Raw genomic sequence first — 27,535 nt, forward strand, 5'->3', positions numbered from 1 at the left:
AAAAATGGTTCTGCTTCCCCGGCTCCTTTTTTATTTCCATAATTTACTGCTCCACATACTGACCTCCACCTTCCGTATGTCCTTGGTATGATGGGGGCCTTCATATTGCGCAGTGCATAAGAGAAGGTATAAGGAATGGAATTTACAATTCAGGGGATAAGGGGTGAGAGAAGGTATGGGTAAGCAATGTGACAGTGCATAAGAGAAGAGAACAGAAATGGGGAAAGCACGGGAGCAGTGTGGAAGAAGATATGAGCGAATTGTATGGAAAGGAAGGATGTATGGGAGAATGCATTACAGAAGGTGTGGGGATTGAAGGAAGAATACAGTGCTCAGGAGAAGATATGGGGAATGGAATAGAGAATGTATGGAGCAACGATATAAAAAGCTATGGGCAAGGGAAGGAATAATGCATGGGAGAAGGTAAGGGGAAAATGCATAGAGTGTTGAACAGGAATGCACGGGAGAGGGTATACAGAAGGCATATGGAATGCATGGAAGAAGGTTCAGAGAAGGGATATGAGAGAGCATGACATAGGGTATGATAGAGGGAATGACTGTCCCAGGGTCCAGGTCTTGTGCTTTACTCACTCACCACTTACCTTGAGTAGTTTCCTCATACATGGCATTGCCCACGATGGTTGTTCCATCCGCTGCCGAGAGAGTCACAAATAAAGGTACACGGTTACCACATGTGTATATCGACACATACTAACATAGACAGATAGAGTGAGATGACAGGTCCCAGATCCATCCACTCTCCCTTCTACTGTTCCCACCTCTGACAGCTGCCAGAAGATATGGAAAACACACAAAATGACACACAAAGAGGAACTGGTGCTCAGAAAAAGAAACTTATGAATGACTTTGTTGAGGTCACAGAGACTCCACTTAGGGATCCCAGAGGTTGGTTACAGCCCTTAACCCTGGCTTTCCTGAGGGATCCTGTGCTCCACTACTGAGGTCTTCCTCTCATGTGTTCACAGACAGGGCCATGAACAGGAGGTAAAGAGAGCCCCCCTAAAGCTCCATTACAGCTCCTGCCACTACCCCTCACAATCAGACAAGAGGCTGCTGAGAGGCAAGGGGGGGGTGACACTACCACCCCCATCCATCCTCTAGCCGCTGAGCAGCCTCCTATGTGATGGTGAGGGGTGGAGGAGCAGCAGGTGGGCCTTGTCCTCCCTCTCAAACATCACCAGGACATCAGAGTGGAGAAGTGATGCCCTGTGTGGGGAGCATGGGCAGCAGGGCTCTGCGCTGAGGAATCTTCATTGGGTTCCGGTAAATAAATAAGTGTTGTTCACGTGCCTATCGGTGTCCACCTCCCTTCTTAAAAATACTATTTATTTATTTATGCATTTTTATGTAGCACGGATATTACCTAAAGGTGCTAGAGCACTTTACAGTACAAATAGCTCATTACGTGAGCCACAAGGCTCGATGACCTGAAGATGTTGCTCCATTTAAATAAACCAAGAGTATTAGAGTGTAGAAACAGAACACTGCATAAGGCTCAGGATCACATAATCCGCAGATGTTGCTACATTTATATAGGCGCAAAACCATTAGAGTTTGCTGTAAATTACAAATTACAGCAGTCATAAAAGCTGAGTGACAAGGTGTTGACTGGTGCAAAGTACAAGGCAGAGTGCAGTGAAACTGAGGTGGAGAGTTAAGCCTCTAGGCACCGATGAGAGTGGAGACTAGAGGGGTGAAACCTGGGAGGAGAGGGTACCTACAATGTCTTTGAAGGAGACCGGCTTTCAGCTAAGGTTTAAGAGAACCTTGGAGGTGGGGTGTGGAGGTCCAGAGGTAAGGAGCTCCCTAATCTGGTGGAGCTTCCTGAGGAGCATGGAGTCACGAGTCATTCCTTTTTAAAGGTCCGGGGCTCTAGCAGCAGGGCTTCAGTATTCCACAATGGCCTGGTGTCCCCAGATAAATGAATATGGGGATATGGTCTGGTTGTGTGAAGGGCCTTGTGAGGGATAGAAGCCATCTTGTATAGCCCTGTCTTCAGTGGGAAGCCAGGGAAGTGGAACCCTATCAGTGAGACGTGGTAATTCCGTGTGGCCCAAGAGATGAGAGTTGCTGCTGAACGTGGAACTGATTTAAGAAGATTGAGATGAATCTTGGGAAGATCAGTCAAGAGGGAGCTACAGAACTCGATTCTGGATAACACCAGTGATTGAACAAGGGCTTTGAATCTTACTCTGGAATGTAGTGGCAATTTCTCCAGAGAAGGCACAATTGATAGAACACATTTGAGGCAAAGTTGTTGATTTGTGTTTGTAAGTTGGTTCTAAGTAGTTTTTTTTCATATTATTCACAATACATGATGCCATTTTGGCCAGCCCTGTCTTCAGATCTCCCCACTCCCATGACTCCGATCAGTCAGTAATGCCCAGGTGGTCACTCCATACTCACTCTCTTCTGGCGCCTCCGTCTTCTCTGGCTCCTGGGGTTCTGTAAGGGGACAGTCCAGGTGTCACATAAGCAGTTACTGAAGGTGTTTTTGAACATGCACTTTGTTACAACTCAGAGTGAGGACAATACATACATTGACTGATTCTAGGGTTGGCAGGAGCACCAGGGCCACTGGCCCATCCTACGGTACATTTGTGCCCGTGGACAACCCTCACCCTATGGACACCTGAAAGGGTCACCTGCAGCAGCCAGGTGTGAGCTCTTGGTCTGTGAGGTGCACCCCATCAATCTTTGAGGCCAACAGGGTTACCTGGCAAAGTGCTCACCCAAGGAGCCCCACCGACATTCATCGAGGTGTGGTTTGGATTCTTAAGTTAAAGTTATTTTGAGTTTGGGGTCATGTCAGCCATTCTAACTGTGAGGCACTTCAAAGTGTTCCTGTTCTGTTGACGTCTTCCTATTTAAACAAATTCTACTGACTAAACATTGCTTTTAATTAATATTAAGACTATATTAAAGACCTCCAGCTCTACACTAAAACCCTCAGGCTCTACACTAGACACCCACAGCTCTACACTAGACATGTCCAGCTCTAACCTGGACACCCACAACTCTACACTAGAGACCTCCAGCTCTACACTAGACACCTCCAGATCTATACTAGAGACCTTCAGCTCTACACGAGAGACCTCCAGCTCTACACTAGACACTCCAGCTCTACACTAGACACCTCCAGCTCTAACCTAGACACCCACAGCTCTACACTAGACACCTCCAGCTCTACAGTAGACATTCCAGCTCTACACTAGACACCTCCAGATCTATACTAGAGCCCTTCAGCTCTACACTAGAGACCTTTAGCTCTACACTAGACACCTACAGATCTACACTAGAGACTTTCAGCTCTACACTAGACACCCCAGCTCTACACTAGACACCTCCAGATCTCTACTAGAGACCTTCAGCTCTACACTAGAGACCTTCAGCTCTACACTAGACACTCCAGCTCTACACTAGACACTCCAGCTCTGCACTAGAGCCCTCCAGATCTACACTAGAGACCTCCAGCTCTACACTAGACACCCCCAGCTCTAAACTACACACCTCCAGATCTATACTAAACACCTCCAGCTCCACACTAGACACTTCCAGCTCTACACTAGAGACCTTCAGCTCTATACTCAACACCCCCAGATCTACACTAGACACCTCCAGCTCTACACCAGACATCTCCAGCTCTACACTAGACAACACCAGCCTTACACTAGATACCGCATGCTCTAACGAGACACCTCTGCTATGCACTAGACACGTCCAGCTCTATAAACATTCAGTTGTACAGCAAAAGTTTCCAGAACAACGCCATACACCTCCAGCTTCACAGTGTAAGCCTTTAATTCTACACTAGAAACCTCACATTTTAAAGCATAGGTATTCATCTCCACAATATAAATGCTCAGCTCTACACTATAAAACTTCACTTCGAGACTGGAAACCTTCAATTGCACAGCACAGACCTATGTACCCACCCATCTCTTTTCCCATTACACCTTATGCCGTGTTCATTAAGCCAGGCCGCAGACCCTAAAGGACAGTTCTGGGGTCCCCAGTCTTACCTTCTTTTTGGCCCTCAGAGAAGGGGGTGGGCTCCACCGTAGAGGCTGTCACTTCTGAAAAGAAACCATAGAAAGAGCTGAGTTTAGAGACTGTTCTTCAAACTGGAAGCTTCCAACACAGTAGGGATTGTTGGAGTAATGGACTTGCACCGCTTGCCCTATGTAGGGTGGATGGTCTAATTGCTTTGTTTTCTGCCGGTTGCCGCCATGAAAAGCCTGGCAGCGAGGGACAGAAAAAACCCAATATTGACCTCTAAGCTCTCGATGGAAAGTCCCAGGGCGTAGGTGTTATCAGTTTTTTCCTGCTTTGTGAGCTTGTTTCTGAAAAACCTTGTCAAAACCGAAGGCAGCCGCCCACCAAACATTTTGTACGTTGAAAGGAACTGCTGTGATGGCGGTTCCTTGAAGCGTACAGAGATGACCGCTGGGCCAGTGGTCATCTCTAAATTTAGAAAATGGTAGTCCGTCAGGGTGGCAGAGGTAATGTTCTGAGCCACTCTAAAGAATGGAGCAGAGTGCCCTTAGTCTTTTTTCTATTTTTATCTTAAACCACAGCCTCCTCCAGATTAGGACCGCCTGATCATCAAACAGGTCTGGTTTTGGTTTTTGTCCAGCTGAAGGACGGATCTGGTGTGGTGCACTAAGAGAACAGCTCAACACCTCGTACCAAGCTTCTGCCACCAACCTAAAACAAGGAATTAAGAACTTCAATGCCTGGATTACCAACTGCACAATAAGCACTGCCCCTATCAAAAGCAACAATCAGAGAGGATCTTCTAAAATGGCCAGCTGGTACACCCAGGAACTCAGCACAGTGAAACGTAAAAGCAAACAGCTAGAAAGGAGATGGTGCGCCAGCAAGGGCACCTCCAATAGGGCAGCCTTCAAGACTTCCCTCAACTTCTCACACGCCTGCTGAAGACAACAAAGCCCCAGCCGCACGCATCATTATTGAGAACTTCTCCAACCCAGCTACCAGCGAAAACAACATCACACCTTCTCAAGAGGTGTGCCACAACCTTGCCAATTTCTTCCATGACAAGATTGCAACCATATACAGAAACTTCAAACCCCAACCTACACCCGTAGACTTCCTCAACAGACACGTCTCCACCGCAACTGATAGAAACCACAGACTGACCACCTGGAACCTCTTCTCCACCCAGGACATCACTTACACCATGAAATTCATCCACTCAGGAGCCCTATGCCTGTCCAACATCTTTAACCTCGGAAACCAAAGGATTGTCCGAAAACCCACCACACAGTTCAAAACCTTGATCACCATCACAATATTTACTGATGCCGGGAAACACGCCAAAGTCAGACCACTTCTCAAAAACCCTTCACCGACCCCAGCGAGCTCAAAAACTACTGGCCAATGTCCCTGCTCCCATTCCCAGCAAAGGTACTGAAAAAGATTATCAACAAGCAATTTACAGTGCACCTGGAGCAGAACCAGCTATTGGATGCTTCCCATTTCAGCTTCTGCAGCAATCACAATACGAAACCGCCCTGATAGTAGCCACCGATAACATCCAAACCCTGCTCAACTGAGGAGAAATAGCAGCCCTGTTCCTCCTCGACCTCTCGGCAGCCTTCAACACTGTACCCCACCACACGCTGATACAAAGACTCCACCACATTGGACTCCAAGGGAACGTTATCAGATAATTCACCTCCTTTGTCACCGAAAGAACACAAAAGGATCTGCATACTACTTTTCAACTCTGAAACCAAGGATAGTGTCTGCGGTGTCCCCCAGGGCTCATCGATCAGCCCCACTCTCTTCAACGCATACTTGACTCGGCTAGCCAACGTCGTCAGATGTCATGGTCTCAACATTATATCCTACACAGATGACACACAACTAATCCTCTCACTCACTGATGACCCTACCACCACCAGGACCAACTTCCACAGATGCATGACAAGCCTCGCCACATGGATGAAGAATAACTGCCTGAAGCAGAACTCAGACAACATAGAAGTGCTGATCATCAGCACCAACAGCAACCCATGGAGCGACTCTTAGTGGCCATCAGATATAGGACCCACACCCTTCAACCGTGCCAGAAACCCTGGAATCATCATTGACAACAAACTCACTATGAAATCACAGATCAGTCTGTCTCTTCTGCCTGGTTCATCACTCTGCACATGCTACATCAGTTCTTAAAATGGCTTCCCCAGCACATGAAATGCACCGTGACACAGGCCCTCATTACCAGCCAACTGGAGTACGGGAACACTCTCTACGTAGGAATCTCCACACACCACCTACAGAGACGCCACCCCATACAGAACACAGCAGCCAGACTCATCCTTGACCTCCCCCGACAAACCAACATCACACCCCACCTCAGGCAACTCCACTGGCACCCCATACAGAAGAGATGCCAATTCAAGCTGCTGCCCCACACACAAGGCTCTACACAACCAATGACCCACGTACATTAACCACCAGCTGAACTTCCATCAACCTTTGAGAACATTTTGCTCTGCCTCCCTACCACTGGCCCATACTCCCTGCATCTACCAAAGCAGAAGTGGAGGATGTTCCTTCTCTGGAACAGCCTCCCCACGCACCTCCGGCCCATCACCTCACTTCTGGAATTCTGAAGGGCCCTCAAGACCTGGCTGTTTGAATGAGCCCCCAGCACCGGCAAGCGACTGGAAACCCTATAGGGTGATTGGCTGCACTATATAAAACCTGATTGATTGGGATGTACTCTGTTTGAGCGAGTACAGTTGTTCAGTGGTATCTTTTGCTGTACTCCCCCTCCCAGGTGTCGTGCATGAGCCATGCAGGGTGTTAGTAGGCATAATAATTGAGAGTGATCGGTGGCAAGGACCTGTAGACACGGACATCTCGAGAAGGCTTACGAGAGCTACACTCTGTAAATTACAATACTTCTGCTTCTGGATAAACATATTGTGCCTATTCAGAAACTGCATTTTGTATTGCATTAGCACCACTAAAGTACTACAAAATGCTATTCCCACCCTACAAATGTAAATCTGCACCTTGACCTGTCCTACCTTTAGTATGGGGAGAGCCTCACACATGCAAGTTTACTACTTAGTAGTACATGTGGGAAGGACCAGGAGGAGTAGTTGGAAAAAGGGGCACTCTTACTACTAAATGGAAGCATTTAGGGAGGGATAATTAGGGGTTTATGGAGGGGTTTTGCATAGACATACAGCCACCCACAAAAGGGTTAGCCCATTGCTATTCCCAGACTGCATTTCTAAAGTTACAGCCAAAAGGGACCCAAACAGTAGTAAATTACTCCAGTTCAGAGCTGGAGTAAGTCCAGCATCACATATGGCCAATCACTGGTACTGCAATGCCTTTTCATAGAAAATAATGGAAGTAGGAACTTAAAATGAAACCCCATAGGAAATAATGTTGAAGTAAGTTAGATTACTAAAAGTGGATAAAAAAAGTAAATATAAGTTAATGTAAAAAACAATCTGAAAATAACACATTTGCTATCTAATAAAATCCTGTAAGACCTATTTTTGATTATATAAAGCAATGTAACATTTATTTAGTGAAACATAATGAAATTCTTTTTAATTAATTGTTTAGGTCTCTTTTAATAATTATGCCTGTATGATATTTTTTACTTAAGGTGGGAATTTATTTTGTAATTTGAACTTAAAATAGATGATTTTTATTTAATGTAATAGTTTTAAACTAATTAAAGATTTAAATCTAATTTAATAGTACTGTAGTATTTTTTTCTTTTGTCCTACATTTAAAATAAATATATGACATAATTTACATTTACTATTTAGCTTAAAATTGTTTTACTAATTTCTTGAGTTAAATAAATTTGCACCATTTATTTAAGTCGATATAAAATCTTTAACTGATTTAAATATATTGGATAAATAAAAAATCTTTTTGGGATGTTTACATTAAAAAACACATTTTAGCTTAAAATAGAAAAAACCTATTTTTATTATGCTTTAATAATGATTAAAAGTGGGGTTTAGAATTAATGAAAAGTAGTTTCATTAATTTTTAATACAAAATAATAGTACGTTAATTTATAAATTTAAAAAAGGTTGTTAAAATAATTTATTATATAATAATGAATGTCTTAATGTTAGATTAATTTAAGATTAAAGTATACTTATTCATATTTGTAACTCTTTTAGAAAAAAAATCATTGAATTTAGCATAATTTACTTTGGGTTTTTATTTTAATTCCCTACCTCCACTATTTTTTATAGGAGGGTTGTGCAGTATCATGCGTGATGCTGGACTTACTACTGTTTCTTTTTAGCAGTAATAACTTACGTTTATAAGGTCAGTTCCACCCCCTATTTCAGGGAGTGGAGCAGTACAAGTCAACACTTTTGAGGAACCTTACACTTGAATTTAGTAAATAGCCCAAAATAGCAAAGTTACTCAAAAGTGTAAGAGAATCTGATATGTAAATTACTCATAAGAGTAAGTTACTTTTGTGTATAACCACTGTTCTCTTTGGAAAAAAGTCTCTTGGGGTGAATTATGAGTCTGCTATGTTGCTGAGCCTGGTGCCTTTGAGCACATCTTTGCTTAGCGCATGTGCACTGCACTTCAGACTCTGTTTCCATGTCAACGAGGAAAGCAGGAAATAGTTACCCTACAAATGGCAGATAGTTCTGGGATTCGTTGATCCACAAGAGAGTTTGGGGCAAAATGAAGACTGCTAAACAGGCTGAAAAACGCAAGAATATTGAAGAGCCCCTTCAGCAACAAGAAAAGCAAATAATTGTCCTCGTTCCTGGGTAGTTTAAGGCAAATAGAAATAAGGCCCCTATTTTTCCATTTTACTGATTTTTACAGATAAATGCAGACAGAAAACTATCTATTTTCCTTTCTGTAGTTATTTTAAAAAATGGATACAAATGGGTAAAAATGGAAATTAGGTTGCTTTTTGAGTGATTGTAAATGCTTACTGCCAGGCCAATAGCTGTGCAGATCGACGTGTAAGGAAGTCAAAAAGAGACAAAGGGGCATATTTATACTTGCTTTGCACTGAATTAGAGTCATATTTTTACGCTAATTCAGCGCAAACTTATCTCCATATTTATATTTTGATGCTAGACACGTCTAATGTCAAAATATTGGAGTTAAAGTTATTTCTTGGATGTTCCCGTCCAAAAAATGACTTCAAGACTCTAGTGGCTTATTTATCCTCCCATGCAAAAAAGGTGCACCGGATGCAGGCAGGCCTAAATACGGTAATGGCGCTAAGCCAGCTCAGCGCCATTATTTAATGCCTGGGTCTGAGCAGGAGTTCGGGGACCTGTGGACCCATTACCTTGGTCAAACACCATGGAAAGAGCCCACAGGTGCCCTCCCCAAGCCCCAGCAACACCCCCACCCACACTAGATGGACACCATAGGATGGGGGACCCCATCCCAGGTAAGTAGGGTAAGTAGAGGTAAGTATTTAAAAAATATTTTTAATTGCCATTGTGGGCCCTGAAATGCCCCCCCCCCTACATGGCACTGTGTGTAATGACCATGCCCAGGGGATCCTTGTCCCCTGTGCTCGCTATTGGGGTGGTGGGCATGACTCCTGTCTCTTATAAGACAGGAATCATGTGGTAAGGATGGTTTTGCATCAGGAAATGACGCTAGGCTGGTTAGAGGCATTTTTTTTGTCTCTAAGCAGCCTAGCGTAATTTTTTTATGCAAATCCCCCCTTCCACCATACCACCACCCTCACCAGGCTAAGGTCATCTTTCTAGTCCCTAGCCCACCCTTTGCACCGGTTTGCGGGATTCCATGAATTTGACGCCAGCTTGGCCCTCTGAAATGTCGAAAGCCGGCGCTATACTTTTATGTTTGCGCAGTTTTGTGTCAAAAAGTATAAATATGGGCCAAAGTTTCCTAATGAGGCTTAAGCAGCTATTGATATACATGTTTTCACATGAGTGTATTGGTTTATAATTTATGGGGAGTCATACCATTGAAATCGGTGAGGTGTTTGTGTATGAGTGTACATTTATTGGTTAAATATGGGGAAAAATACTCATTTCTGCAGAAAGTTTTTTACAAGCCCCAAAATAAGGGCCTCATTGTGAGTCTGGCGGTCCTTGCGGTGACAGTCGGACAGCCGCAACTGTGGCGGTCTGACTGCCACGTTACTACCCTGGCAGATGGACCCGCCAGGAGACCGCCGTCCCCACCAGGAACAACGTTCCCGACGGGGTGTCGGTGGTCTGAGTTGGAAAGGCTGGTGAAAAGCCAGTGCCAGAGGAAAAGGGGGGACCCTGCACTGCCCATGCCTATGTTTTATTATAAAATATCTCTGTGCCCCCTATACGTTAGAGGGAGAGTTCCAGCCAGAAGATTGCCACCGCATTCTGTTGCTGTCTGCTGAGACTTTGGGCCAGATGTAGGAAAATTGCAAATTGCGACTTGCAATTTGCGAGTCCTTCCGACTCGCAAATTGCAAGTCGCAATTTGCAATGCAGAACGGTGTCTCAGACATCTTCTGCGAGTCGGTATGGGGTCGCAGAGACCCACCTCATTAATATTAATGAGGTGGGTCGCAAATTGCGGCCCCATACCGACTATGGGCACTCGCAAACATGGAGGCCTGCTGTCGTCAGCAGACCTCCGTGTTCGTGACTGCTTTTAAATAAAGCAGTATTTTTTTTTTTAAGTGTAGCCCGTTTTCCTTAAAGGAAAACGAGCTGCACTTAAAGAAAAAAAAAACGAAACCTTTAGTTTCGGTAGTTTTTCAGGGCAGGTAGTGGTCCCTTGGACCACTACCTGCCCTGAAAAATTAGTTTTGGGTCCATTCACAAAGGGGAAGGGGTCCCATGAGGACCCCTTCCAATTTGCAAGTGGGTTACCATCCACTTCAAGTGGACGGTAACTGCGACACCGTTTGCGACCGCATATGCTGTCGCAAATGGTATTGCATACCACTCCAAATCGCAAATAGGAAGGGAACACCCCTTCCCATTTGCGATTCTGAAATGCATTTTGCGAGTCGGTCCCGACTCGCAATATGCATTTCTGAATAGGAAAATGCGATTTGCGAGTCGCAAACGGCAATTTTTGACGTTTGCGACTCGCAAATGCTTTCTTACATCTGGCCCTTTATTTCTTTCTCTGCCTACATGAGAGAGGACTTTCAATAGACTAACAGCCCTCTTCACTGCTACCAAATCCAGGTATGCGGATGATGTCTTCCCAGGGATTCTGAAGGCGGATTATGGCTAATGCTGCTGTGCTCTAATTCAGTACTTTAGTGGCATAGGTATGACTCTGACACTGCGTTGGAACTTTTCTTATGTTTCACTCTCTTCATCACCGCACTATTATTATTATGTTTTATCATCCTAACCATTGCAGTACATGCTATTTTATTTAGAACGCAATTATTTCAATAAAGTATATTGGACCAATCTTTGCTTCTACTTGTCTTTGCATGTGTGAGACTAATGTAACTGAGAGAAAAGGATGAGATCTGTTGCAGATTGATTAAATGAATTTTATGTAATGATATGTATTTATTTAATGTATTCATTGTATTTATTCAACCTTCATTTTGCCTTGGTATTTGTATACTGTGCATCTTCAATAAAAAAAACAAAAAAAAAACAAAAAAACATAATTTCTTCATGTCCACCCATCGCTGAGACCATTGTGCCCTTAATGACATTTACTGCCCATGGGCCACTTTCGAAGAGGTGTAGAATTTCCCTGGGGTGTCTATCACAAGAGCTTCATCTCTCACTAACATACCCACTTGTTAATTTCTTCATTTTTGACTCATCAAGTCTGTATTTCTTAGCCTCCTCAGGTGGTTTGTGCCACAGTCCAGGTGTTGGGGTGCCAACCAATGAGCCACTCAAGTGAAGTCCACGTTGCACCATCGACTGATGATTTTGCAGTCGGTTCCTACTTTATTGCCTTGGGACCTGGACTCTGCATCACTAAGGGGCTTATATCTGGGAGTCTCGTGCCAAACCTTTCAGCCATATGTATGAGGCCACGCAAAGCCACTTTGCGTGGCTTTGAAAGGCCTCAGAGATATGGAGTCAGGCAAAGCACTACGTTGTCTGACTCTGCACCAGGGAGGCGTGCCACAGATGGAATAATGAAACCCTGGTGCACCTGTGCTGGCTCTCAAACCAGGGGCCAGCCCATCGGTCACCAAACCCCTCATTATTTCAGTTCATCTAAATGCCACAGCCTTACCCTACTACGCACTGTACCTTCACTGGGAGCACAGAAGACCACTATGTTTTCAAGGACTAAGGGCCTGATTTAGATAATGTGGGAGGCTGGTCTGGTGTGTGCTGGGTACCAAAGGTACTTACACCTTATACCAGGTCCAGGTGGCCCTTATTAGTGTAGCGTAGTCAGTGTCTAGAAGACAGGCTCTCTAGGGGTAGCTGTAGCTGGGCAGCCAAGGCTTATCTAGGAGACCTACAAAGCTCATGGAATACCACTGTAGTCACACAGTACTTACACACATGAAAGAAAATACCTTAGAGACTATACTCCCTTAGGAGGTAAGTAATACACAAATTATATACACTAGTATGGAGAAATAGCTGTAAAAACAGTTAGAAAATAGTGCAAATAGTGATAATCGCAATAGAAATGGGCCTGGGGGAACACAAACCAATTACTAAGAAAGTGGAATGCAAATGTTGGTCTCCCACCTAGGCAAGTGTAGTGTGTAGAGGGGTGCTGGGAGTATTAGAAAATACCAACGGTAAGTAATAGAACCCACCCCAGAACCCAGGAAAGCAGGAGTAAATCATAGTAACTTTCCTAGAACATACAAGAACACGAGAAAGAAGATTATGCAAGAACCAGAAGAGGCTACAAGACACCAATGATGGATTCCTGGACCTGAAGACCTGTGGAAGAAGGGGACCAAATCCAAGAAGCACAGAATAGTCCAAGGAGAACAGGAGCCTCTGCTAACCCGGATGAAGGTGCAAAAGAAGAATCACCGGTGAACAGTCAGTACTGCACCCAAGAAGACAGATGCGGGTTGGTGCAGATGATGTCCCACAATGGATGGATGATTGCAGTCTGGTTTGCGTCACTGGATTCTGCAATAAGCCTTGGCACACGCAAAGCTTGCGGTTATCAGAAAATGGTGCTGCCCAGGACCAGGAGGGAACCAGTGGACTCTACCCAGAAGGGAGAGTCAGAGGGGATCTCAGCAACTCCGTGAGCCCTCAGAAGACCACGCAGTGTGCACAGGAGTCCCACAACACGGGGACAAAGAAGGTGCAAAAGAAGGCCCACGCAGCAGTACAACAAAGGGTCCTACGCTGCCGGAGAACCACGGTGGAAGCTGTGTGTCACAGGAAGGAGTGCTGGGGGCCAGAGCTGCACGGTGCACGAAGACCTTTGTGGAAGGATGCCAACAAGCCTTGGCAACTGCAAAACACGCAGTACACGGGGGTACTGTCTTGGGTGGGGAGGCACGCTCTTACCTCCACCAAAGTTGGACAGTTGGGCGTCAGAACCATCGGAACCACTTCAGTCCACCAACCATGAGGCAGGATCCACGCCACTCATCAGGAGAGGTGACCCATGCAGCTGGTCATTGTTGCAGTGGTGTCTGCTGAAGCAGGGGGGTGACTCCTTCACTCCAAGAAGGCTGAAGACAGGCTGTCCTCTGTGGATGCACGACTGGAAAACAGTTGCAGTTGCTGGCATGAGATGAAGATACAATGTTGCAGAAGTCATCTTTGCTTCTTTGTTGCAATTTGTAGAGTTCCTGGAGGGTCCAGATACAGTTTCTTCAGTAAGAAGGTGAAGTAAAGGATGCAGAGGATTCCTGCTGGAGTCTAACTATCTGAATCTGAAGAATCATGCAAGAGAGAGACCCTAAATAGCCATGAAAGGGGGATTGGTCAGCTAAACAGGTAAGCACCTATCAAGGGAGGGCTCCGACGTCACCTGCTGGCACTGGCCACTCAGATGCTCCCCGAGTTCCCTGCCAACTTGGAATCCAAGATGGCAAAACCCAGGGACTCTCTTTAGGAGCTCTGAGCACCACTCCTGGGGGTGGTGATGGACAGGGGAGTGATCACTCCCCTTTCCTTTGTCCATTTTCATGCCAGAGCAGATACTGGGGGTCCCTGAAGTGGTGTAGACTGGAGCATGCAAGGGGGGCACCAAATGTGCCCTTCAAAAAGCATTTCCAGTGGCTTGGGGAGGCTACCTCTCCCAAGCCTGTAACACCTATTCCCAAAGGAAAAGGGTGTAACACCCCTCTCCAAAGGAAATCCTTTGTTCTGCCTTCCTGGGCTTGAGCAGCTCAAGCAACAGGAGGGCAGAAACCTGTCTGATAGGTGGCAGCAGCTGGGGCTGCTAGAAAACCTCAGAAGGCTGAAATGGAAATGCTGGGGGTCCTCTAGGGAGCCCCCAGAGTGCATGGAATCATACAAACAATGCTTGCAAAAGCCTTGGGGTATGATTCCAACATATTTGATACCAAACATGCCTATGTTCGGGGTTATCATTATGTAGCTGGACATAGGTAGTGACCTATGTCCAGTACACGCGTAAAATGGCATCCCCACACTCACGAAGTCTGGTAAAATGGTCCTGGAGGTCGTGGGGGCACCTCTGCTAGTGCAGGGGTGCCCTCACACACAGGTACCTTGCACGCTGCCCTCTGGGCTGGAGGGCCTGCTATAGGGGTGACTTATAAGTGACCTGGTGCAGTGTAAATGGCAGTGAAAGGGTCCGTGCACCTTCTCACGCAGGCTGCAATGACAGTCCTATAGAAGCCTTTGCATGGGCTCCCTATGGGTGGAAAAAGATAGGCTGCAGCCCATAGGGATCCCCTGGAACCCCAATGCCCTGGGTACCTAGGTACCATATACTAGGGACTTATAAGGGGGTAGCAGTATGTCAATTGTGGGTGAAATACTGAGTTACCAGTATGTAACAACCATAATTTAAGGGCGAGAGCATAACTACTGGGGTCCTGATTAGCAGGATCCCAGTAGACACAGTCAAACACACTGGCAAACAGGCCAGAAGTGGGGGTAACCAAGCTAGAAAGAGGCTACTTTCCTACAGATAATCCCCCAAAATCTAAATCTCATTAGATCCTATGGAAATCATAATAAAGCGGAGGGAAAATCTGTCATCGTTGTGACGGAGTAACTCATCCGCCAATATCTAAATCAGGCCTTAAATATCATCTGATAATAATATTGTTCCCTAAATATCATTTAGAGAAATATTACCCCATTGAAGGTAATAATAAAACTCATTAACAAATGAACACACAACAGGTATGTAGGTTGTTATACAGAGACCTCAACTGGATGTCTCATCACCTACCCCAGGTATCAAAGGATGCTGGAGGAGGAAACCTCATCCACACTTTCTCATAGCCCACCCCATCATCTGTGTCCTCTCCACATCTAGGTAGGTTAATACCTCATTGATTGACTCAACCACCAGTTCAAGTTCAGGATACATTTGCTTGCATTAAAGTAGGGATCCAGTAAGTTAAAAGTGTCTTAGGGTATACCTGGAGGATTTATCTCCTTATTCAGAGAGTACCCAAGATATGATTAAAAATTAGATTAGGGTTTTTATTGAAGACAGTGGTTCATACATCCCATTATTTTTGCCTAACTAGTCCACATTTCTTTAGTGTTAAAGCTAAAGGTCACATATAGGTATGCCAACAGGGCTGAAACCTTGATGAATGTTTGATTACCAGGAAGTGATTCTTCCTTATGTCAGGAAGTGAGAATGACCCTTAATTAGGGTGACTACCTCTTCCAAAGAGGCATGAGGGATTTTACACCTCCTTTTACAAATATGCTGCATAAACTAAATGCAGATTAGTTGTGATCTTATAAGCCCTGAAGAAGGTCCGTGACCCACTAGGGAACAAGAAGGGGCTGAAACCAGTAGTAAAAAATAACCGGATGTGGGAACCATTGTCTTCAATAAACATTCTAATCTCAGAGCAGGTTTTATTAAAGTCACAGAGTAATGGACATGTTGGGGGGTTCTCTGCAGGCAGATGGGATCAGTACAGGTTCAAAGGGCATAGTGAGTTATATAGAGGTTATGCAGCAGAACATATGGGTTATATAGAAGACATTAAGGTACACAAAGTATACATGTTATGGTCAATAGATCAAATACTATGTATAGGGTATAAATTAATGGATACAGTGTTTGTAGTCTGTACATGAGGATACAGGGCATATTGAGTACGGAGTCTGATAACTTCTCACCATCAGCAGCAACGATGGCCAAGATGAAGGCCACGGCACAGAAGAGCAGCGAGATCCTGCAAAACAAATTAGAAGAATAAGAACCAGGCAAAAAAAACAGGAAAGAAAAAGTGATAGTCAGACAAGGGTATGTATTTAAAAAACAGATACATTTGAGCATATCTAGATAGAAATAAAAATCGAGATTCACACAAGTATATCAACAGTAACAAAAATAGAAAAAAGGCACCATGACGCAGCCACTGTTATGAGTAAATCATTTTACAGGCACGTGCAGGTGTGATGACATATACACATGCAAGCTTACATGCATGTGTGTGCCTGGAAAATGAAATGGATGTAATTTTTTTTATATCACAAATCTGAGATGGATCAGTAAATACAAATTTAATTAGAGGAGCACAGAAGCCTGACCCTCGATTCTTTTTTTTTTTATTATTAATAAAAGGACCACAACAGTGAGGGTAATGGATACACAGGTGGGATGTGAAATGAAATAAAATATTAATTAAGCTGGGTGGGGAGAGGAGGAGAAAATCAGCACACAAGTAGAGAGCAGCAGTACGGGTGGGGAGAAGCACACAAGGGAGAGCGCGGCCCAGGGGTGAAGGGAGAAGCACACAAGGCAGAGAGCAACAAGGCGTATGGGTCAGAGCAAACAAGTGAGAAAGCTGAAAAACACATCACTCTCATGGAGTGTGCAATGAAAAAGAAGAAAGTAAATCCCTAAAAGAGAATAGTGGAAGGATACAAGTCAGCCAATCAAAAGAATGGTAAAGACCAATGCACCAGAGGAGTGACAAACACAAGAAGAGGTGGGGAAGGTATGCAAGCTAACAAATAAGAAGTAAGCAAAAGAGAGTGAGAGTAAAACCAACTAATGGTGAGCAATGGTACATTTCAAAGCCACATTTTGATGTGTTTGGACAGCCAGAAGAGGACAAGTATTGTCAAAGCCAAAAGGTCAAGAGTTAACAATCTGTTTATTTGCTGACAAATGAGCAAAAGACAGACAATAAATGACCAGTATAGGCTTGTCTGAAAAGCCACTTTTTTCATTCTTTGCTAAAGGAAACATGATTTTTCTGCAACCAGAGAGAGAGAGGGAGTGAATTGCAAATAGATGGAACTGTATAAGAACTCAGCGGCCACCCACGCCCCTTTCCTTAAGTCTAGTCTAGTCTAGGCAGCAGAAACTCAGACGAAGAGTGGAGTTCCCATAAAGGACAGTAGTTTGCGTTCCTTAAAAGCTGCGATCCCTTTCCTGCTAAGGCTTTGAAGGTAAGGCAGCAGACCCTAAACATGATCCCATGTTCCACAGGCACCCAATGAGGTTCTCTGAGCATATGTAAGGTATGTGAGTATCTCAGGCACATATTTATACTTTTTTAGCGCTGCATTTGTGTAATTTTTTGATGCAAAAGCGGTGCAAACTTGCAAAATACAATTGTATTTTGGAAGTTTGCGCTGTTTTGCATCAAAAAGCGGCGCAAATGCGGTGCGAAAAATAGTATAAATATGGGCCTCAGTGTCTCATAGATCAGTCTAGCTGCTCAATTATGAACCATTTGTAGTCTATTGATCAACTTTTTTAGGAGGCCCGAGTAGAGACGTAATTCGCATGATCTAGTTTAGCTATCACTAAAGCTGGAATGACTGTTTTCAATGCTTCTCCCGACGGAGACATAGCTATTCTTTGAATCTTTCTTAATATTTGTGTGGAAGAAGCGATCACTGCACCCATTTTTGGTTTTAAGGTCAGGTCGCCATCAATGAAGCCCCCAAGAGTCAGATTTACAAGGCCCTTGCGCCTCCTTGCACCCCACTCGCATCATTTTTTTTACGCTAATGTGGCGTTAAGGAGCCCATTCCCCAGCGCAATATTTAGAAAGTGGCACAATGCAATGCTTGCATTGTGCCACTTTGTAACCCCTTGCGCCACATTATGCCTTTGCAAGGCATAATGTATGCAAGGGGGGCGTTGCCCCATTAGGAGGCCTAGAAAAATGGCGCAATTAAATCTACACTGCGTCATTTTTATGTCACTTTTAATGCCTGCACAGGACAGGCTTTAACGTACAGGGACCCATACTAATCCATGGGCCTCCATAGTGCTTTGCTGCACTAGCGTCATAATGTATGGCAATAATGCTGCAAAGCGTCACAATAGCATCATAAATTATGACGCTATTGTGGAAATTACTGCCATGGTGCGCCGTATTCAACACTTTCTTGTAAATCTGGGCCCAAGGCTTTTATCTTGATCCTAATGGGTCGGAGCCTGTCTCAGCTCAGTAGACCAATATAACTGGCTCAATTCACTGTCTTTATTTTGTAGACTTAGGATTTCACTTTAACAGTGTTAAGTTTCAGGGGGCGTGGCTTGACACCGTAAGAAGATGGCCGCCATCCCGTGAACTCCGTGACAGCGGCGGGAGGCGAGGAAGCCGGTCTGCACTTCGCAGCAAATTTTGTTACAACGGAGAGCGGGTAATATTGGGGGAATGTGTGCACAACAAAGAGGCCCCCCCCTAAGACTTTCATGCTGTTAGTTATATAATTTAATTGGAAGTCATGGCGGTCACCTGAGGAAACGATTACGGGCACCATTCTGTTTTCTCTTCTGCTGTTCTCACCGTGCATTCACAGCTACCTGTTATGTTTTTTAATGGATCGGAGCATCTTTAAAGTGGTTTCTTTATCATAATCTGAGTTTTCAGATTGGAATTAATCAGTTTACTTTACTGATCATTCTACTTTCTTCAGAAAAGAGAAGCAGCTCGATTTTTCTCCTAATAATTTTCAACATATTATATTTAGCAATTAGGCAGATCTAGAAATCTTCAATTTAATAACAGTAAAATACACAGTAATAAAAGCTTTGATAAAATTGTTTTATCTAATTTACTTTCCCTATTATCAAATATGGAAAACACAGGAGATACCATCCAAGATTTCGCTTTTTCTACACCTTCAACGTCTACGTCTTCATCATCTGCTATTAATAAATTATCATCTGCTATTAAGAGATTATCAACTGCTTAAACCAATAGAAGAGCCACAAAAAATCCTCCATCACCTATTAAAACTGGCAATACCATATCTATGGAATTACTTCTTGAGGAGATTAGAGCTCCTAAACCTTATGTGGCAGAAACAAATAAACAGCTACAAATATTGGGTGATAAATGGTCACATGTGGAGAACAGGGTTTCTCATATAGAACTAAAGATGGAGGTGCGTGAGGACTCGGTGGTGTCTATTAAAACTTTACAAGCTGAAGTTACCTTGTTGAAAAAGCATGCAGAGAACATGGGAAATTGAAATAGAAGAAACAATCTCCATATTTATGGTCTGGCTGAGGGAACTGAAGGATCAGATCCCACATCTTTCTTCCAATCGTTTTTGCTCCAAATTCTAGATTTGACTAGTTCTCCATCTTTGAATATGCAAAGAGCACATTGGTCACCATTTTCATATGGCTTCATCGTCAAAGAAAACTAGTAGAGTAATCCTTTATTCTTTGGAATATTTTAATCTTCTGAAAGTTCTAAGAGCTGCCAAGGTTAATGGTGGGATCTCGCACTCAGGTTCCAATCTCTTCTTTGCACAGGACTATGCCAAATCAACAGCGGGCAAACAAAAGAAATTCATAGACATGCGTCCACCACTTAAGCTCTCAATGCTCGATATGAGCTCTTTCACGTCTGTTTATTTAAGGTGACTCACAATTATGAAACCACATCATATGAGTATCCAGCATTATTGCAGAAATGTATTGATGCCTGCAGAGGTGAAAATATGGACTTATCAAAAGCAACAGAGACTTGACTATCATAATACTCTTAAGAACCTATAGATGTGCTCATATTGGTTCCTGTAATGTTAAACATGAGTAATATCTAAGGAGTCGATAGATATTAATCTTGCCTATTTTTCTTCTCTCCTTAGATTTTTCTTCATCAAAATACCCGTTCCTGTGATAGCGTTTTGTGCGGTCCGATGTTCCTTCCCTTCAGTGCCTGCAGTTGTGGAGTTACAGTCGTGTCATCTTCTTTTTGTAGTTTCACCCTCATTTTGTGTTTGTTTCGTAGGTATGTTTTTATTACTTGTTATGTTCTATTGTACTTCTTATTTATATTTTTACAATCAGTTATTTTCTTTCTCCTTTTCTTCTATTTTCTTCTATCTCTTTTTTTACGCTCTCCTTTTCAAATTTATTCTCTCCTTATTCTATATCATATTATGTCTCTTTTTGATCAATTGTTCACAATTTGGTCCATTTTACATTATATTTATATTATAAAGATTGCATTTCTTTTTTTTAATTGTAATTTAAATGACAATTAGATTTATTTCTTGGAACATTAAAGGTTTAGGATCTCCAACAAAACATCAAAGAGTTTTAATGCATACTTCAAAGATAAAAGCTGATGTTGCTCTATTGCAGGCAACTCATATTTCTGATACTGAAGCAGCTAAGCTTAGGAGACAATGGGTAAGGCATGTTTTCTTGTCTCCTGGCACAGAGGAAAAAAATAGATCAATTATACTATGTCATAAAGCTTTAGATATTTCTATTTCTCAAGAATCTGATAATATGGGCAGAAGGGTCATTGTCTCGTTAATCATTAAAAAAATACCTTTAACTATAATTAATATTTATGCGCCCACTCAACCAGATAAATCATTTAGGAATTAAATTTTAGCAAAGGTAATGAATCTTTCTGGTGAATATTTAATTTTTGGGGGATTGTAATATTATTATGGATCCTTTTATTGATCGTAAATCTAAATCCAAGTTTATACCATCCACCATTGTTTCGCAGTTTACCTCTATGATTATTCAAAGAGCATTAACGGATGTTTGGAGATTATGTAATCCTACTTTACAAGAATATATCTTTTTTTCTCCTGCTCATTGTTCCCAATCAAGAATAGACTATTTATTTGTCTCACACCATCTTGTACAACATATTTGAGGTTCAGAAATCGGTTCTATATTAATTTTAGATCATGCTCCCGTTAGTGTAGATTTAGATCTAATACAACATAGCCTAACAAATAAAAGATGGATATTTAATAACTCTTACTTCTTGATACTAATCTTTCCTAACTTTTTGAAAAATTTGTAACACAGTTTTTTTAGACAATGGCACTCCTCAGTTATGTGTTCAGACAATTTGGGATTCATTTAAAACAGCATCCAATGACTTTATTATTTCATATAATGCCAATAAAAAGAAAATTGCTACAAAAAATTACTTCCATCCATGAATCGCATTAAACAATTAGAAAATAAATACTACTCTTCCAAATCTACAGTTTGTCTTAATGAGTTACTTCACGCTAAATTTACTTTTAATAGGAATTCACTGGACATTGCTAAATCTTATCCTCTTAAATGAGTTGCTAAATATTATGGAGGACAAAATATGTCAGGAGAACATTTGGCAAACTATCTCAAAATTAAAAAGGATAGAACAAAGATAAAATCTATTTTAAATGCATCCAATCCTCTATTACATAAAAATGATGACATTTAAGTGAATTTGTTCATTTCTTTTCGCAATTATATACTCCAGAATTACACCTTTCACAGGATCATATTCTTTAATAGTTGACATCTATTAATCCACCTTTACTTCCAAACTCTGAATTCTCTGCTCTTGATAAAGATATTTCCATTAAGGATATTCTCAATGCAATGAGATGGTTTCACAATAGAATTTTATTTGCATTTCTCTAAAATTGTAATTTCAAAATTATATAAACTTTTTAAATATTTAATCACATCTAATTTGACTGGAGGTTCTTTTCAAGATGCTTTAATTTGCCTTGAACCAAATGATAACACAGATCCAAAGTTGTCTATAAATTATAGACCAATTTTTCTAGTTAATTTGGATCATAAAACCTTTTAAAAAATGTTGGCTCTTCATTTGGAATCTATTCTCCCTAGGTTAATTAGTAGGGAGCAATCTGGATTTATTAAACATAATTCAAGATTTTTTTTTTTATATTTTAAGTAAATCTGTTACCTATAAAGATTCTCTCTCAGCAATTGCTCTAGATGCTGAAAGATCTCTTGATTGTGTTAATTGGCTTTTTATTTTCTTCACTCTTTCCTTGTCTAGGTTTAAAACTAATTTCATGAAACTAATATCATTAGTGTATTCTTTTCCTAAAGCAGCCATTTTTCTAAATGGTTTTATTTCTCCTTCATTTTCACACTATAGAGGAGGTCCGTCAGGGATATCCGTTGTCACCACTTTTATTTATTCTTGCTGTGGAACCTTTTCTAGTGAAACTTAGAGCTAATCCAAATTTACATGGTTTTCAATATGGAGGAAATCAATTAAAAGTTTCGGCCTATGCAGACAATATATTACTTTATATGTCGAAACTGCAATCTTCACATCCTGCTTTCTTGTTGGAAGTTGAAATGTTGCCTCTGTTTTGAGATATAAATTAAATAAAGATAAATGTGAAATACTACCTTTAAATAAATTCTGTTTTTCTGAAGATTTTAAAGTATCCAATTTCCACTGGAATAATGATAAAATTCAATATCTGGGCCTTTGGTTTAAGCCTTCATTTAAAGATACAATCTCCTGTAACTTCTTCCAATTGTTTTCTACTATTAACTCTTCTATCTAAATGGGATCCTTTATTTCTATCTTGGTGGGGCAGATTGGATTCTCTTAAGATGATGTTGCTCCCTGTAATTCTTTTTTTATTTATTTTAAGAAGATTAATTCTATTTTATCTACATTCTTATGGAATAATAAAACACCTGAATGTCCCTTCAAAAATTAATGAGACCTAAACTTCTAGGAGGGGTTAATTTTCCAGATTTTCGCTCAAACCAAATGGCCTTTTCCCTTACGCAAGCTTATTTTTTATTAAAAGAGGATGATTCTGTTTCATTGCTGTTATGGGTTGATGTTGAAAGATCATAGTTTGATCCTTTTTCATTCCCAGAAGTTTTAACCCTAACACAGAAACCAGCTTCTATTTATCTACCAAATGTGTATCATGCAAAGAACAGTATTTTATGTGCCTAGCACAGTGGGTTACTGCTTTTGTCACAGAGATTCTTGTGTTACTGTGCAGTTTATAAGTTACAACAGTAATCTTATGAACTGTCATCAGAGTTACATCCAAACTGCATGGCACAAATTATAAGGTTTGTGTTTTTTACCGGTCTTTCATTAACCGTATGCTGCTAAAAATGGTTTGCTTGGGTAGAAATACATTCTTATTATTAAAGTCAATGCTAACCACTGTGTCATATTCTGAATCTAGATTTTGTGCTTCTCCAGGCCAACCACTCTTAGAAAATGCCTACCATTGTTGATCACATGTGAATCCTATACCTTTCAGTCCCCTGTAAAGTGCTCCAACACCCTACACTGGTATGCGAGGTGCTATAAAACAAATTAATTGCGTGTGACAGAGAGGCTGTGGCGATATGAGGCCCTTATTGATTTTATTTCCTTTCCTCACCACATATTTATGTGAAAAAGCCTTCTCAGATCTTATAAACCTAAAAAATAAAAACAGAAATTGCTTGGGAAATGTAAACTCTGACCTGAAGAGTCAGGTTTCCTAAATAAAACCAAACATTGAAAAGTTAGTCACCAAGATGCGGCACCAACCTTACCATTAAAATGTTATCGATTTTTGCATATTTTTAAATATAAAATAATTATATCTTTAGTAATTCGGGTATTTGTTTGGTGTGTACTTTGAGTATTTTTTGTGAATTACTGTTTTATTGTTTGAAATTTAAATTGTACAAATTGGTTGGGGATCCCCGGCATCCAGTAGTGATTCAGTGGGGGTCCTCAGGAATCAAAAGGTTGGGAACCACTGCCGTAGAGTGTATTCCGTGGCTACCAGTAAACAGTGTATTCCAGTGGGCTGCTCCTTTGTGGCTCCTGGGTGGACCCTGTAGAGTGTTTACCATGGCTGGTGTAACCAGTTCCTTCCCATGGGCTGCTCCTCTGTGGCTCTGTGGCTCCTAAGTGGACTCTGCATAGTGTCTCCCAGTGCATTCATGTGAGTTGCTCCTCTGTGGCTCCTTGGTGGATCCTGGAGAGTGTTTACTGTGGCTGCTGGTAACCAGTGCCTTCCCGTTGGCTGCTCCTCTGTGGCTCTTGGGTGGTCCCTCTGAGTGTTTACTGTGGCTGCCGTTAACTAGTGCCTTCCTGTGGGCTGCTCCTCTGTGGCTCCTAAGTGGACCCTGTATAGCATTTCCCATAGCTGTCAGTACCCCGTGCATTCATGTGGGCTGCTCCTCTGTGGCTCCTGGGTGGACCCTGTAGAGCATTTACCGTGGTTGCCTGAACCCAGTGCATTCCTGTGAGTTGCTTTTCTGTGGCTCATGGGTGGACCCTGCAGAGCGTTTACCGTGGCTGCCTGAACCCAGTGCATTCCTGTGAGTTGCTCCTCTGTGGCTCCTGGGTGGACCCTGTAGAGCATTTACCGTGGCTGCCTGAACCCAGTGCATTCCTGTGAGTTGCTCCTCTGTGGCTCCTGGGTGGACCCTGTAGAGCGTTTACCATGGCTGCCTGGAAGTGTGTATTCCTGAGGGTTGCTGCTGTGTTTCTCACACCCACCCAAGAAGCAGAACTTATTGTTTTTATAAGATGGGAGGCAGGACCACTTGAGCATCAGTGTTTCACTCCAGTTCATTCCACCCCAGGTGTACTTGCAGCTTGGTGATCACAGCACAACACCAAAGCTGTGCACACAAAGGCCACACTCACAACTTGTGTTCTTCTAACCAGATACAGCAATGAATTGCAGTGAAGGAAAGTGCATTAAAAGAAGGAAAGTGCCCCAAGAGTAGGAAAATGCATGTCATGGTAATATGATTTGTTAAGTGCATGGCTGCCCCAGAGACGGGGCTTAGGAGCGTTGACCACGGTAGGACAACCTTCCTGTACAGAACCTATGCTAGACTGATGCACAGACCCTAGCACTAGGGCGCTCAGCTGTGTGTGTGGCGCACAGCAGCTGAAATCAGTGCCAACTCTAGGGAGAGCAGAGGAGAATGCCATTTCTAGGTGAATAGGGTGCTCTCCTGCTCTCTCCTCACGCTGTGCACCTCATCAAAGCTTTTTTGGATGTTGCACTGCACTGCGTGACACCTACCAGAATCTTAACCCAAGAGGTACTAGGTCTGCACCACCTGTACAAGGAAGCACCACATCTGGTGCACAAAGACTTGAATTGCACCAGACGGTTACGATCCCACGTGAAAAATGCTCAGTGCTATATCTCCACAAAATGAGGCATAGCGTCAGGGGCCTGATGAGCTGGGTCGTCCCGACCATCCGATAACCTCCAAAACCAATTCCCAAAGTGGTACTTCCTTACAAAGAGGCACACAGTCTGGTGTGTGATGACTTGAACCGCTTCACACCACCCCAGATACTCGCACTCAGAACGTAAATCCAGCACACCACTGGAATGAGGGACAAAGTCCAGCACTCAATGACTTGAGTTGGTCTAGACAATCCCGTCACACAAGGAACTTTGTTTCCGTACCTCCCTGGAATGAGGCACAACATCTGGTACGTAATTACTTTAGTCGCACCAGACTCCCCGGTCACACACTTCAATGCAAATTCAGCCATGCCGTACAAGGCAGAGTAAACACAACTCCAGCAGTGGCCCCACCTCTGGGGGTCGCCACTTGGGATGGCGCACAGCATGCAACGCACGTGCAGTCGAGGGTCACACAAGAAAAATGTGATGCACTTGGCAACCGCGGGCTACTTAGGGTCCCACACCAGGTGATCCCATTCATAACACAAGATGTTTTGGTGTGCAGTGGTCCCCAAGATGAAGGGCCACTCACCTGAAGTGTGACAGTACTTAGCAAGGTCCGCACAAGGCAATTCCGGTCTCCAGGCACAATTCGAAGTCCATGCTCATGCCACTGCTGTCAGGTGGAGTCCAGCATACGATGTAGGTGCAGAAGAGGGCACCGCTCTCCAGATGATACCGTCAGATGATGTAAGTCCCTCACCATGGGTCTTAGATGTCCCTGAGACCTCCACAGAGAACAGGGGGCAGGCCGATCTGCCCTCATAGGGCACACTTCGGGTTACTACAGAGCAGCAGCCAGTCGGCTCAGGCCAGTCACAATACAGGAAGGGTGCGCAGATCCCTTCCTCGGACAGTGATCCTCCTGGGGACAATAGACTCCTCTGGCCGTGCGCACCACACAGTCCAGCAGTACCAGTCCCGCGTCACCGTAGATGTGACTCTCCCTTGCTGATGGGAAATAGCCCTTGTTATACTAAAGAGTGCCTTTGAAGTTCAGGGTGGTTCAAAGGGTTCCCCTTTGAACCACAGATGTCTCCCCTAAATTTTCGTCCTTGTCTGTCCTGAGGCCATGGAATGTAGATTTTTATCTTTAGTGGGGCCATGGTCTGGCTTTGAGAGGCCGGTGTTAGAAACCTCTCCGTCCAATCGATCCATTCCAGGCCCCAAGTGGCAGGGGTCTGTCATTCTGCATGCCCAAGTTTTATAGCTGTCGCTTGGTAAATGCACAGATGAATGAAGTTGAATTTACAGGACACATGAAGCATTTTAGAACCTAGAAATGTCCACTTCCTATAAGTGGCTTTTCTAGGGCATTAACAACAAAATTATCTTTCCCATCCAAGGGGGTTTGTCAGTCTGAATCAGGTGATACTAAACTTCATGAGGCTGTGCCCCTGCAATCCAGTATTGCAGGCAGTCCAAATAAGACTTTTTCTCCCATGTTATCTTATGGGCAGAGCAGCTCTCATGGACAGTGTGAACACGTTTATTTCACCTCCTGTGCACATTTGCTCTGGTGCACACACAGGCCTGCAGAGGAAGGCTGGACACTGAGGTTGAAGCCACCACAGGGGGCACGTGCGCCTACACTGGCCTGCGCTGTGTGGCTCAGTCCCTAAGCTGGAATACCCATGTGCAAGTGTGCACACCCTGCCAAGTGATGCCAGATCCAGAATCTATCCAGGAAACCACCCATGTGCCAGTACGCACACATGGACTAGTGCCGCTTCCAGGTGGATGGAAGGATGTACTTACAGTGGGAAGGTGCCCAGGGCCGGTGGGCCCCTTGCGAGAACCAGCAGAAGATCCTAGAGAAAAGCAAAAAACCTTGAGGAACCATTATCTCCACGAGCCACGTCCAACACAGGGGGAGCTAAGAAATCCTTGTA

This window comes from Pleurodeles waltl, chromosome 2_2 (assembly GCF_031143425.1).
Source record: "Pleurodeles waltl isolate 20211129_DDA chromosome 2_2, aPleWal1.hap1.20221129, whole genome shotgun sequence".
Taxonomy (NCBI): Eukaryota; Metazoa; Chordata; class Amphibia; order Caudata; family Salamandridae; genus Pleurodeles; species Pleurodeles waltl.